This window comes from Lonchura striata, chromosome 1 (genome assembly GCF_050655825.1).
Source record: "Lonchura striata isolate lonStrDom1 chromosome 1, ASM5065582v1, whole genome shotgun sequence".
Taxonomy (NCBI): domain Eukaryota; kingdom Metazoa; phylum Chordata; class Aves; order Passeriformes; family Estrildidae; genus Lonchura; species Lonchura striata.
In genome coordinates, this window is record NC_140703.1 from 76355422 (window position 1) to 76370211 (window position 14790).

A 14790-nucleotide genomic window follows, 5' to 3' on the forward strand; every position below is an offset into this window, starting at 1 on the left:
ACAAACAAATCAAACTATTTTCAGAGGCACCCACAGGCTATTAGAGCTAAGATTTGCCAATGTTAGCTCTGATAAAATCTCAAACTGGTTTGTATAACCATCACACTAAAGACTTCTGATCTCCTTGTTATTAATAATGAAATTGCCATTAACTTCTGAAACAGAAAGACAGGAAAAGAGGAAAGATGTACTTCTGGAAGGAATTAAACACTTCTGAAGATGACTAGAACTTTTTATTGGAAATACTGAGAACTGAACTTTCAATTAATGAAGCTCAGCTTTTGGATTTGGGCTTAATTAATTAAGCCTGTAACTGAACAAAAATAATAGCAGCAATGAGGAAATTGTAGAACAAAAAACAGATTGTCAGTGGCAGAAAAGGCACAAAAACTCTGTGAATTCATTTGGAAATTTAGGGAAGTAGAATATCAATAAATTCAATCATGATACTGAATTTAAGTAGATGGACTCCTGATTTCACTGCAACTCTGTGGCTACACCTGAGCAGCTTCGTGTGCTACAGGTCCAGGGCCAGGGCCCTGCATGATCTGTGGCTTTCATGGTTTATAACTACAAGTGCAGCTCTACAGTATCCTCTGTGGTGTGGCTTGACACAAGCTCACCCAGGCCATTCCCAGAATCTGCTGCTTCAACCAGTGTTTTCTATGTTTGTACCTAGAGTTGACACTGGAAGACTCATAATTGCAATGAGAACTACAAATGGTTCAGCTTTGAGAGACAACTCTTCTGTTAGTTTTTCTATTTGTCTTAGCTGAGAGAGGAAAAATGCTGACATTCCTTTAGCTTATCTTTAGCGTGCATAATACGAAAATTCTTCCATATTTTAATAAAACACTTTGAGATCTAAAACCACAAACGACCATAGAAATACATAACCATGTTGTACAGGTTGTTTACATGCATGAATGTCAGAGGTATCAATAAGAACACAGAAGGCACACAGCACCAAAAGCAGCATGTTTGCAATTGTAGCCCATGAGCCTTTCTCACTGTATGCCTTGAATTTCAAGTCATGAAAATGATAATGGAACATCCAACAATCTTTCTGCTTGAGTGGAGATATTAATATTTAGTTTGAGAAGTTTTGATTTGTGAATCTTTATATTTTATAATTGCATCGATACTGATAGTAAATAAAAAGCCCTGCTACTTCTGTTCCTGTAGAATTCTCCCATACATAAATATGTGGATGTACATACACCCTGTGGAGACAATCTTGCTACAGTACCAAACTCCATTAAAAAAAAAAAAAAAAAAAAAAAAAAAAGGATTTATAAAAGAGAAACTAATTGTCATTCTTCAGGGTATATAATAATAATGAGATTAAAAGAAAAACTTTTTCCCCTAGACACATTGTACCTGCTGACTGAAAGATTCCCTGTATCAGGTATCTGGGATTGGCCAGACTTGTACCCATCTTTAAGAAGGGTAACAAACTGCATCTTGGGATCTACTGACCTGTCAGCCTCACCTCTGTGTCTGGGAAGATCATGGAGCAGATCCTCCTAGAAGCTGTGCTAAGGTAAATGGAGAACAGGGAGGTGATTCCAGACAGACAGCATGGTTTCTTCAAGTACATGAGTGGGTGGACTAGATGGCATTTAAAACATCCTCTTCCATCTCAAACTATTCTATGATTATAATAATGACTGTGCCACTCAGTATGACACTTTCCATGACCCTGATCCCATGTATGAGTAAGGAAGATCTAAATATTGATTGCTTTGAGGAAGTAACTTATCAGCTTTTTTTTTCAGGCATATCAAAGAGCAATTATTTACAGTAGAGAATCATTCTTGTCAGATAACCTCATTTGGAATATCAAATTTGTGTCCAGTGTCATGGGTTTTGATACAGAAGCCAAAGCTTACTTCACGGGTTAGTATGTGACAGAAAGTGGGCAGAAGATTCTCAGAGCAAGTGAGAACAAGGTGTTGTATATACTATTTCCCTGTTGCTCTTTATTGAAAGAAAGGGTTATCCTATCTCAATTTTATTTCTTGCTTGTATTTGCAATATTCAGACATTTAATGTGTTCAACAATGACAGTAAGTAGTCAGTGGTGGTAGTTTGAGAAACATGACTACATCTTCATCCTAATGCCACTAGAAACTATTAATTTTAAGGACACTCTTTTCTCCTTTCCTTTCCTTTCCTTTCCTTTCCTTTCCTTTCCTTTCCTTTCCTTTCCTTTCCTTTCCTTTCCTTTCCTTTCCTTTCCTTTCCTTTCCTTTCCTTTCCTTTCCTTTCCTTTCCTTTCCTTTCCTTTCCTTTCCTTTCCTTTCCTTTCCCTTTCCCTTTCCCTGCCCTTCTCTTTCCCCCAGAGAGACTGGAGAGCAGGTATCTGGTTTATACTAAAAGGGAGAAATATTACTTTCCTGCACAATTAATCCCATAATCATCTTTAGGGTTCTCAATATTAAATAGAAGAATTAAGGTAATAAACCATGTAAATGGGCATTATAGAAGTAAAACATTTTCAAAATCAGATAAGAGACTGGAAATTAAATGAAATTTAGAATTGCTATCAAATATAATAAAAGACAGGTGTTTAGCAATTAAAAAGGATGATCATTGTAACTGAGGCAGCTGAAAATGGTAAGAAAACAGATGTTCCTTAATAGTACTTCCATATTAGTTCTATTTTAACAAAGAATGCTTGATTTTCATTTGCTTCCCTGAAAATACTGCACTACTGCTAACTAGTAAAAAAAATGGAAGCTAGAGATAATAGTTTCATTAGCAGTTTCATAATATTATAAAATTGCACAATAAAAATAATTGTGCAATGGTTTCAAACATCAGTTTGGAAGCTATTGCATAGTTATTTGCTAGACTTACTGAACATTAAATAATGCTTCTCAACTACAATTTCTAAAAACCGTCACATGGTGGAGGAATGAACAAAAAATTCTTCTGGAGAATCATCTGTTGACTTGATGAAAGTGCTTTCCTCCCTCATTCTTTCCGATCCTAGCAAGTCCTAATGATAAAATATCTCATTTAATATTAGTTTCTCTTTCCAGAAGACATTTTAATGACCAGGTATTGTACATTATTTATTTTACTATTGCTAAAATATTTAGAAGGATTATATTTGCACTCTAGCATTTCATAACACTAAATTCATAAGGATGATTCACATTTTTAACAGGGTAATTTTAGAGCAATTTTCTAATGACCAATGCTGGCATTATATACATACAAATGTACAACAGACATAAGGAGCTTCAGTGAAGAGGCATGTTTATATTCTTGATTTACTACCCTACCACCAAAGAATCTGACAGAAATCTGAAGAGAAAGATTTCCCACTTTTGTAGATTTATGTCTATATCCAGAAGTTATACTGTAGATAATGTATTATAGATCACAGAGATATGTCAAAATGCACTTTCAAAAATACGTGAAATATAATGATGAAAAATACACATGAAATAAAATATTTACATCAAACTTATCCGTACCTGATGCAAAATTTTCTTCTTTATTTTACCCTTTTCCTAATAGAATTCTTCTCTGTTTTCAGTGTTGCTGCCTAGTTGGTTTTCAAAAAGCTTGTGGACTGACTGGCAGGATTACCCAGACTGAGAAAAGGCCTGTGCTGTTCTCTGATGACATGACCTAACACCCAAGTGAGAGAGAAGAGACATCAGCTGTTCAGTCCATTGGTTGTTCCAAAGAAGTGCTCCTGGTGGGACCACAACAACCATATATTGAGTTTGGACAAAAGTACATAATTTTCACATTGTTCACAAATTTAAGAGAATTATCAGAAAACTACATCTGAATTTATCATTTATTTTTTATGCAATTGGAATTTATTGTAGATTAATTAATTTAAGGGGAAAAAATACTAATCTTTCTAGAAGATATACTAAACATACATGTTCAGAAGTAAAATATGCATATTGGGTCTTAACCTGCTAAACATAGAATTCTGTCTTCAGTGTTGTTACTAAGATCTAATATAGTTCTTATGTGCCTAAAATTCAGAGATGACAAAGCATAGCTTTTAGATGCCTCAGGGGTGATTTAGGCTTATATACTACGTAGAAGAAAATATTGCGACAGAGGAAATTATTCTTGTGCCAATGTTGAACTCTTGTTTTTTAATTTCCTGAAATGGGATTGAAAGTTTCATTGTGAAAAAACCAGAACTGACTGATGTGGAGACAAAAAATGGCATCAAATCAGGTTCTAATCAGCTTCTAATGTCGCCTTTTGAAAGGAAGATAAAAGACAATGATAAGATAATGGAAGACAGTGAAATGTGAAAGAAAAGTGTGAATAATATAAAGCAACAGATAAATTTGTCTAATAACTGAGGTAAAACTATAAAGTGCCATGGCTTTCTCAGTCTGCGTAGATGTGGTCAAACAAACTGCATAATAAAATTAAGATGTATTTTTGCTTTCAATAATTGAATTTACTAATAATTATTTGGAGAAAAGAGCTTTTCAAAGCAAAGCAACAATATACTGTTTACATCATTATTAACATAATTTGGTGCTTAATTTAAACATTTAGAAGGGCACAAATTGTATAAAAAGATTTTTGGTGTGAAGTATTACTTGGTACTGAGATTAAATTATTCTGTTGTCTAAGATTTCCATTTTAACAGTCCAGTTTTGAAATAGTGATTAATACATTTTAGTGGTTCTAAACTAAATATAAAGGACAAACCCAGCATATTCTCACAACCATTTCCCATGTGTTTGGCATTCTGTCCATATAATTAATGCCTCATTGAATTTAAAAGGCCTTTCGTGCAGTGACTCCAGTGTACTTCACAGTTGTTAAAACCCCCAACATTTCATGACACCATATGAACAAATAAACATACTGAGATTAAGCTGCTCTTTCTACTGCATATTGATGTTACTGGTTTTGTACCATTGACCTAAACAGGGCAAAAATTTTGCACTTGCAACTTTCCACACAATTTGTGCCTATTCAAACTGAGTATCTGTTACAGAATCAGAAATTTGTGTGGGTTCTTCACAAACTATTTTAAGGCACTTTACAGTCTGAATACAATGAGAATGAGGCCTTTCAGCAACTGTATTTCAGCATGGTGATTTAAATGTTTTAATGATTTCATACTGTTCCTTTCTTTGTTCTCAGTGTATACAAAAAAGTGAGTCTATGCCAGAATAATATTTATTTTGCTTCACCAGGAGCCATTCTCTTAACAGCAGGAGAGATACCTATGTGAGGTATTTGGAACAAAAGTTACCTCTAGGGTTATGCTTTGTGTGGGGAAAATCTTAATTAAGTTACATTGCAATATTGAAACTTGAGAATGAGGTTGTAGCCTGCTGTAGCATGAAAGCCTTTAATTTGCACACTTCTGTTGTATTGAATAATCAAGGCAAGTTTAATTGAGCACTCTAGAGCCCTGGGTGTTCAGGGTTTCTATGCACTTGTATTGTGTTCTCTGTGCTGTGGTTCAACTCCACATAGTTATTTAGGAGCTCATTTAAGGCAATTAAAAACTACAGCTGGGTTTTTGTTGGACTGGCTGTGCTCAGCCTAGTTGGGTAATTAGACTCAAATGGATACCTTGCACCCACTTCAGCCTCAGAGTTGTGTGTGGAGCAGAAAAACATTTTTTTTTCCTCAGATTTTTTGCTCCTACAGAGAACAAACAAATACATGTGATTTACAGTAAGGTCATAAAATTATTTCTTCATTGCTAATAACAATTTCACACTAAGATGATATTTTAAAAAGAATCCAAGGTAGCTTATATTCAAAATATTTTGGCAGCTCTTGGGATTTCTTAGTATTGGCTTAAATCCCATTTAAGATTCCTTGAAAACCTTACTAGCCTCAGATCTCATAAACTTGAAATGTTTGCTTGGGCTCATAAAACCACCTAAGTGCCATTTATGTGTCAGCAGTTGCCTAGGTCTGAAAAGTAGGTCCTCAGGAGCCTGCCTCAGCTGCCAGGCATCCTCTGGCTCCTGCATTCCTTATGCAAACAGCTTCTGCAAAGCAGGTAGGCTGGCAGCTGAGCCTCTGCCTCCAGGCTGCCCACGAATCCCCAGGTGACTCCTGTTCAGGGCCATCAGGAGTGTTTCACAGCTGTGTCCTACAGGGACTTACAAACCGTCCTACCTGCTCTGCTTCCAGCATCTGGGAGGCACAGAGAGAGAGGCACTGCAGGGACATCTGTGCTGCTGGCACACAGGGACCAGAGCCAGCTCAGCCCTGAGAGCTTCAGCACAGAAACTGCCCCTGCATTTATTCCCTGGACACGTTTTGTACCATCCCAATTCACCCCCTTAAGGATGAATCCCAGCACAGAGGGCTAGCCCTCGCTGACCTGGAGGCAATCAGCATTACACAGTTTGTAAGGCCAGGGGTCAATTTTGATTCCATAATGACTGGACATGGATAGTGAGACCCTTTCCATTGCACTGAGCTTCCTCCAAAATGCAGCCAGGGAAGACAGCTGGGTCTATGATAGCATTCAGAGGCTTAATTTTCAGCTACACCTGAGGAGATGCAGCACATCTCCCTCAGCCCACAAATACAGCATATTTTAAGGCAGAAATTCCGTACTGAAAGTAGTAGTGGGGAGGAGAAAGTCATACAAGAAGGAAAACAAAAAACTGATTCTGCAGCCTTGTAGTCTGCCCTTGGGTTGACAAAGATCAGCTGAAGCACAGAAGAGTTTAAATCATATTCCACAGACACCACATATTTTGTGTGAAATGGAATAAATTCATCCAAGAAGCTACACAAGGAGTATGCTGCCCCAAAACACCCCATAGCCCAGCAAATAGAGAGCAGTTTTAGAAAGCTGGAGTTGGAATTCAAGTGCCTACTCCAAATCAGTCAAAGGCTGAAAAGCAAATTTCTGAATTTTAGACATGGACATCTTAAGTTCCATCCTGCTGCTTCATTGCAGAAAAGCCTGAAGAAACTGTTCTTCTCTTTAATATTTTCTGTTGATTAACTTTTACATCCCACTTCTCAATGTAATGACCCCTGCTAAAATAATCATCAGAATCTGAATTTACCCATGCATGCTCACAGACATGTACCTCTGAAACTTCCAAAGGCAGAAAACCTGCTTGCAGAAATTCAACACATTTCCATGCCCAACTACACTGAGTACAGGAAATACTATGGGTGGATTTTTCCCCATTTGGATTTACACTACACCCTGCACAGTGTTGGTTACACTGCACAAACTGTTGCATCTATGTCACTGTACTGCTTCTTGGTCTGAGCTCCCTTATGTCTTTCCAAAGTGTTGTTACAAGGTAGGCAGAAATTTCTAAAAATAAAGCATCTGTGTCTTTATCAAATTCAGGCTTCTATCTTCAGTTTTCAGAAGAGCATATATTTAGATCTAGTAAAACATGTACATGCCTAAGCATAGCTAAAAAGAGAGTCAAATATTCAAAGAGATGGCAAGGAGAAATGTGGTAAAAGCAAGGAAAATAAAAACTAACTGCAGATTTGATGTGTTCTGAAGACAAATATATATTGCAAGACTAGAAGAAAAAGCAAGGTAGCTGCCACAGTAGGACAAGAGAGAACTTACTCATAGAATCCAGGAGAGGAGACATGAGAGTACTCACATCTTTTTCCTTTTCCTGTGAAGCACTTGCATTTGTGACTTGCATAATGAATTGCCTCAGAAAGAGAATTGGGTATTAAAGCTGATTTTCTCTATTGAAAATGTTTAAACTTTCTGCTCCATTTAGTTATTCTTTATGATGCCAAACTCTGAAAGTAGAGAGTAATGCAACTAATAATACTATTATTCAAGATAATATATGAGTAGTAAATGTCCGTAGTAAGGAAACTATAAAGGAAAAATATTTTTCTTTAAAATATTTTTCAATTATTTGAAAGAAATATAAGGAAGCTGTGGTCTCTCAAAGGCACAGAATTAGACCAATTTTAGAGTAGTGTTACTACAAAAGTAGTTTTGCTTACTCATCCTGCTTCATACTTTTTCTCTTTTTGCTTAAGAGATGCATGTCAATTTTATCAGTTTTGAACTGTTTCTCTTCCTCACAGAAAATATAAAAAAAGTTCTGATTATAGCCTTCATTTTCATGTTAACAAGTTAAAAGAATCCTGAAGGGAGATTAAAAAGGATATGTATGCATCTGCATACACATGCACTGTGACCTGCTTAGTTTGACCTGCTTAGTTATATTAACAGGGAAGAATGTCGCAATAAAACTGAGGCAGATATAAAATACTCACAAACTGTCATCAGTAACAAAGTCATAAAACATTCAGTTTCTCTATTAATTTTGTACTTCAATAGCATTGGATGTTTATTTACAATTGTGAAAGTGTAACTACATGTACACAACCTCTTGGATTTAGAGATAACCAAAGAGAAGACAATAAAAAATGAAAATTTCTATGGGAAATGGTCATGAAGGGAAATTTGACATTCAGGCCAGCAGATTTTTTCTCATTCAGCAGTATAATAAGAACTATGTGCATTTTTTAATTGGCTTGTGACTCCTTTCCAATTTTCTGAAATTATGTTGATTGAGACAGTTAAGAATATAATCAAGTTTGCAATGGTAGCTGATAAATTACCTGTATTATTGTTATATAACATTAGGATTAAAATCTTAATTAAATAGACTCAATTAAAAAACAGTTCATGTGTGCCTCTGTGTTCCACCAGTGAAAAAGGAATTTACCAAATGTGTTTAATGAAGGAGAACTTCTGTTGAGAATAGTAGTTCAATACTTGATTGATACTTTCTACAGTTTTAATTTTAAGGTCTTGAAAGTGGATAGGGCAAAACTGTCAGAAAATAAGAGGTTTTTTAAAAGATTCAGAGTTGCTTTGCCTCCAATTTCATTTATTTCTCAGTTGTTCCTTTTTCCTACATGGTTTAATATATTCATATTTTATTCCTTCTTGCTTTTGGCCTGTACTGAGAAATGAGCTGCCTATTAAATAAATCTGGACTTTTTTCATATTTAAGGAAAGTAAGCACTCTATGTATTCATGTTTTTATACTGGTTCAGAATCCATTTATATATATTTTTCAGTATAGAATGAGGAAACGAGATGGATATGCTAAGCAAGAAAAAGAAATTGTAAGCCTTCCAATTTCATAAAAGAAAGCATTTGAGAATGGTAGTTCCATCAAAGCAACTGATCTGCTCAGGACAGCAATCAAAATTTTTTTAATTACATACAATGACTGCTAGGTAGAAACAACCAAAAGGAATGCAAAATCAGATGCCAGCATAGTAACAGCCTTTTGCTTTGCTATTCTTCATGTTGTGCTACAGTGAAGTTAAACCCCACTCCAACCTCAGCCCTATCAAATCCAGTGGTCTGAGTTCACATCCTCTCCTTCCCTGTCAGTACTGTTAACTTCAACTGGAAAATGCATAATTGTGACAGTGACTTCAAAAGATTTAAACTTTCACATAAGAGTTCAGCACCAATATAATTTTATGTTTTTTGAAAGAGTTGCAGAATAAAATCTTATGACCTGCTCTGTGCAAGAGGTCAGGCTAGCTGGCCTTGGAATTTATTATTTCTAGTATTCTTCTTATCAGGATACATTTGAGACATCATGTATGGCACAGAGGTCAGAATTGTTTTGATCACAACTTTTCTTTCCTTGGGTAAGAAGAATACTCTCAGATGTCATAAGTCAAATCCTGTACAAGCACAAGATATTTCCAGACATGTTCACCAGAAATCCAAAAGAGCAAAAAGTCCTTAGTGTATCTTAAAGAACTTTTGCTTTACAGACTGTAAGGAGCAGAGGGCCAGGGAACAGTCACTTCACAATGTTATGAGTATATCCACAGATACATCCACTGTGGCTGGAGATAACTTATTCACACATAACCCTTTGCTGAGGCAGTGCTGCCTCAGCTCTGAGCAGATCTGCAGTTATTCTTCTCATTTTTCAGAGAAGAGGTGGGTCAGCTCCAGTCCTGAAGTCTGTATTAGCTGTAACTTTATAAACTCATCCTCTTTGAGTATGATACCAGCCTCATTTATGTCAGGTTTCTGTAATCATCTCAGAATAACCCTGCACTGTCACGGAACTCACGTCTGCCTTACACCTGCCCTCTGTACACTGTGTCACAGTTCAGGCTGCAGAATAACAAGGATGTCCTAAAAGGCCACGTCATCAATATCTACTTTTAACTATTTATTTTCTACCTAGAGAATGCTTTAGTGAACATTACCTAATAGAGATATTAACTGTAATGCATCTTCCCTCATCAAATGGAAATGTAAGAAAATTCATTATTAGAAACTGCTGAATTAGATCAGTAATTACATGAAGTTATAATGATTTAACTGGAAGAAGGGCATGTAACCAGAAGCCACATGTAAGACAGAAAAAAAGGTCTGATTGAACATATAGAACTCCTAGAGGCAAATCTTGCATAATTGTGAAAAAATTAGTTAGAGGCAAAACACATAAATATTGGGAGTAATCCATACTTTTGCAGAGGTAGTACAATCTCACAGACTTATTTTTGTTAAGATGAAAGAATTCTGCAGGCCATAAGAGAAAATAATGGGGCAAATACATGAAAAGAAAGAGATGAAAATATCTAGAAGTGTCTGAAACTGTTATTCAACTCATTAGTTGAATAACAGTTGAAAGTAGGAAAATTAGAAAACAAACTTCTACTTCAATGTGCTAAAGTTGGGGCTATGCCAAAGAAGGAGACTATAATTCAGTCTCAATATTTTGAAATATACAGGAAGACAGATATACATTTTAAAACCACTCCCTAGTCATGACTATAATTCCTGTTCTGTGCTTTGGTGTAGCGTTAATAATTACTAAGAAAGTCATAACCTGAGAGAGAGTATTTAGTAAGCTCATTTTTCAGTTAGTAGAGCTTGCTGAAGATGAACAAGGAGAAGATCAGTCTTTGGGAAATGGAAGAATACAGGGCTTCCTGTGTTTTAAGATGAGTAGTCATCAGGGTTTAGATCTGAAATGGCACACATATGACTGTGTGAATATACTATTTTCTTTGACAGAACTAGAGAATCCAATAACATTGCAACATCAGGAACAATAGTTAAGACAAAAAAAAAAAAAAAAAAAAAAAACAAGGGAATAAAGAAAACATAGTGACAATAAGGCTAAAATGCTAAGTATAAAGGTAGAAGTCCTAAAAGAAGTCTAGGAAGGATGATCAGAGTGATAGCAAAGCATTTAAATCCTTTTATTCTTATAATTTCCTCAGGTGCTTCCTTCAGCTTCATCTGAACAATTCCGTCTTTATCTGGCAAAATTCCATGCTCTCTTTAGAGGACATTTTCAGAGGACTTTAAGATTGATAGCTCATCTATATATATCAGTATCTGGTGTTCTTGGGCAATTTATGACAGCTGAATCAAAGTGACTACCCAGAAACAACAAACAATCAAGTTTTAAATGTCTTTTCTACTTTTTCCCCAAAACACAAACATATTCCTGGTGATCCTGGGCAATGACTGATTTCCCCATCCCAATTTGCAGGTTTCTACACCATTCAAATGATTATCCTGCACCAAATGCCTATTTGGTCATATGTCGCTGCAGAAGGAAAATGAGAAATTAGATCAGTGTGCTGGAAGTATGGAAGAACAGAAAAACAGTTAAGGGCGAGGCCATGTATCCTGCAGCCATGAGGTGTGGTACCTCTGTGGTGGATGCAAGCTGACTGTCAAGTCACTTGACTTGTTCTATTTATCCATGTATGGGGTTTTTGCCTATTAAAACAATTCTGAAAATGAGTGAAATGTTAACAATCTTTTTTTAATTCTTTTTTTGCTTAGCAAGCTGCTCTCTGCACACTGGTCCTAAATTAAGTTAATCGTCTGAATGTTTCAGTGCTTCCTGCGTTCTCTGTTTCTCTATGCTCCTCCAGTTATTTTCTGCTCAACAGGGGACCTTATTGGATTGGTTACAGTTGCAGTGCAACTAGAAATATACAAGAGAATAAAATCTCATAAAAACCCCAGTTCCTCCCTATAAAAAATCTCAAAGAAGGCTTTTAATTTACAAATATTTTAGCCAGTATCATCTGATTTTTTTACCTCTTCTGCAAGATTTTGAGGCATTTGCCAGGTTTTTATACAAGCAAGGGGAACAGAGATTGCATATGTACTCATTTCACATGTAGATGTCAAAGTTTTGGCAGTGGGGGACTGCAGGGTTGGCCTCTGTGAAATGAGAGCAGGGACTGACCAATGCCAGAACAGCTGACTGCAAAATGGACCCAGCACATGACCCTGTTGAGCTCAACACTCAAGCCTGTGGTGTCTTTGCAATGACATATTTAAGGGCAAAGACACAGAAGAACGAGGACTTGCTGCAGGCATAGGAGCAGAAATTCCCCTGCAGCTCATGAAGGACCCTTGCTGGAGCAGGAATTTCTCTGCAGACAGTTGAGGATCTCATTCTAGAGCAGGTGGATTGATATCTCTGAAGGAAGCTATAGACCATGAGGAACAGAGGAAAAGTGTGATGAGGGGGGAGAAGTAACACAACTCCCATTTGCCAACCCCCAAAACCCTGATCTTCTCTGGAAAAGATTGAGAAGTTTGAGACAAAGTTGATCTTGGGAAGAAAGGGTGGAGAAAAATTCTTGGTTTAAGGTTTGTCTTTTTTTCTCACTCCCTGAATCTATTCTAATTAGCAGTAAATATTTTTTTTCCCCACAATACTAATTGACAAATATTTTCCCTGTCTTTATATTGACCCATGAACTTTCCTGTCCTATTTTCTCTCACTCCCCACTGAAGAAAGTAAGGGAGTGTCTGGGTGGGAGTGTAGCCCTTAGCCAAGGTTTAGCCTACCACAGCTGTTCAACGTGGTAGACATGACTCCTACCCCAATCTCCGTTAAGGACAACAGTGAGGCTGCAGTGAAATGGGTTTTTAGCCAGTCACTCTGCTGTCTTTTCCACTTTTCCATCTGCCATGTTTGTTTTTAGAGCAGCCTTATCACTTCTCCTCACTATATTCTCAATGGGGTTTTCCACTGTCTACAATTACACATAGATAATTGAGTTGAGTGGTAACACTCAACATAATTTTGAAAATACAATGATTAGATGAACTTTGTGTTCAAAGACAGATTTTCTCTATATTGTTTGAAATGGGATAGAGCAAAACATAATAGTGCAAAGGGAGCATAAGGGTAAATACCATTTATTGAGAAAATCTTCCATTTGGAAGAGCTGATGCATGCTTGCATGGCATTAATCTATTTTTGTGATTCATGGAGCATAAAATGTTTAGCTTTGATGTTCTAATAGATAGTTTACTTAGCCATAGAGAAATGTCTAAGAAAGCAAAGGTGATAAAAAGATTATTAAGAAAACAATGATGACAAATAAATACAATCTTGAATAATATTGTATAGCCTGTATTTTTGTCACCACAAATATACCTAAATATTGTGAAATCAGTACAACATAATTTCTTTGATTTAGAATGTCAATAACCTGACTTATTGAGCGCAACTAATTCAGGTCTCCTACCAAATATTACTGCAATTATTTAAAGATTAAGACTCCCTAAAGGTACACAATATGATAAACTACAATGAATCCTCTAAAATATATGGTCTGAAGATATCCCACTGAACTACAGATAATGATTTATGGTCTCTTGGTAAGAGATGCAATTTAATTGTACTTTGAAATATTCCTAAAGCACCAATCATCATGTCACAGAGTACCTGCAAAATGTCAAACTCTAATTTATTTTCATGACAGTGTTTCTCTAATTTGTCTGTGGTAATCTTTCACTCTGAAGCTTATCCACAGAAATGAAATATCAAATAAATTATGCTCAGCTGTCATCGTTACCATGTGCCATTTTGTCTAAATTTTGTCCGAATGTGAAAACAGGGAGGTGACCTGGACTGTTATAGACCTAATCTTAATTTCCTTCATACCTACCAAGCTACAGCTAGTTTAGAAAATTATGCCTAGGAATTTATAGGTAGATACATAGAGAAGCTATATGTATTTCAGGAAAAAAAATTAACTAATTTTTAGCCCTGTGGTTAGATTCCAACCTGCTTTCCTGTATTTTGGCACCTCTGGAACTGTAGTGCTTTTAATGGAATTAAGGTATACATCAGCATACATTTGTCCAGAGTGAAAACTATCTTTCTCAGTTTCATCAGGGGAAACAAAACCAAACATACACCCCAAAAAACCAACTAACCAAGCAAAAAAACCCGAAACCCTTCAGCCAACAGCAAATTAGATCCTCTATGAAATTCCTATCCCCTTATCGCAAACTCTAAATTTGCAAATACATTATTTCAGTCTATCCTCTTCAAGCAGATCCACTGGCTTTCTCCCTGTGCTTCTCTAGCTGTTATTTGTGGTGGAGTCTGTGATGCTTTTTTTAGGACTTGGAAGTGCCCCAGAGATTTTTCCCTTTTTCTCATAGTTGCCTTTTGATCTTTATCTCACAGGAATACCTCCTCACCTGGTGCTGCAGGTCCATGCTGTGATTATGTCTCGATGCATTCCCCTCTGGTAACCACACAGAGGTTGTTCTTGGCTGTCCTAGAGGCATGTTAATCAAACCACTGCAATTCAAACAGAAGCCTAAGGGCAAATCTTAGTTTAAAATTCAGTAATTGTGAGTCTGAATGAAGTTACTACTCGTTCCTATATTCATGTCACATGCCTCCAAAAATCTTTGCTCATAGGCACACACCATAAAGTTAGAACACACAAATAACAAACCTGAAAGATCTGCAGTCAAAAAGT

General features: G+C 36.3%; 1 long non-coding RNA gene across 1 annotated transcript in view; it reads right to left on the bottom strand.

Annotated features, from left to right (window-relative positions):
• Nucleotides 1-2152: 2152 nt before the first annotated feature.
• Nucleotides 2153-14790, bottom strand: part of LOC146768728 (uncharacterized) — a 30998-nt gene continuing 18360 nt past the window's right edge. Inside the window, exon 2 of the long non-coding RNA XR_014955937.1 lies at nt 2153-14606. This is a non-coding gene — a long non-coding RNA (uncharacterized LOC146768728). The remainder of the gene's footprint in view (nt 14607-14790) is intronic.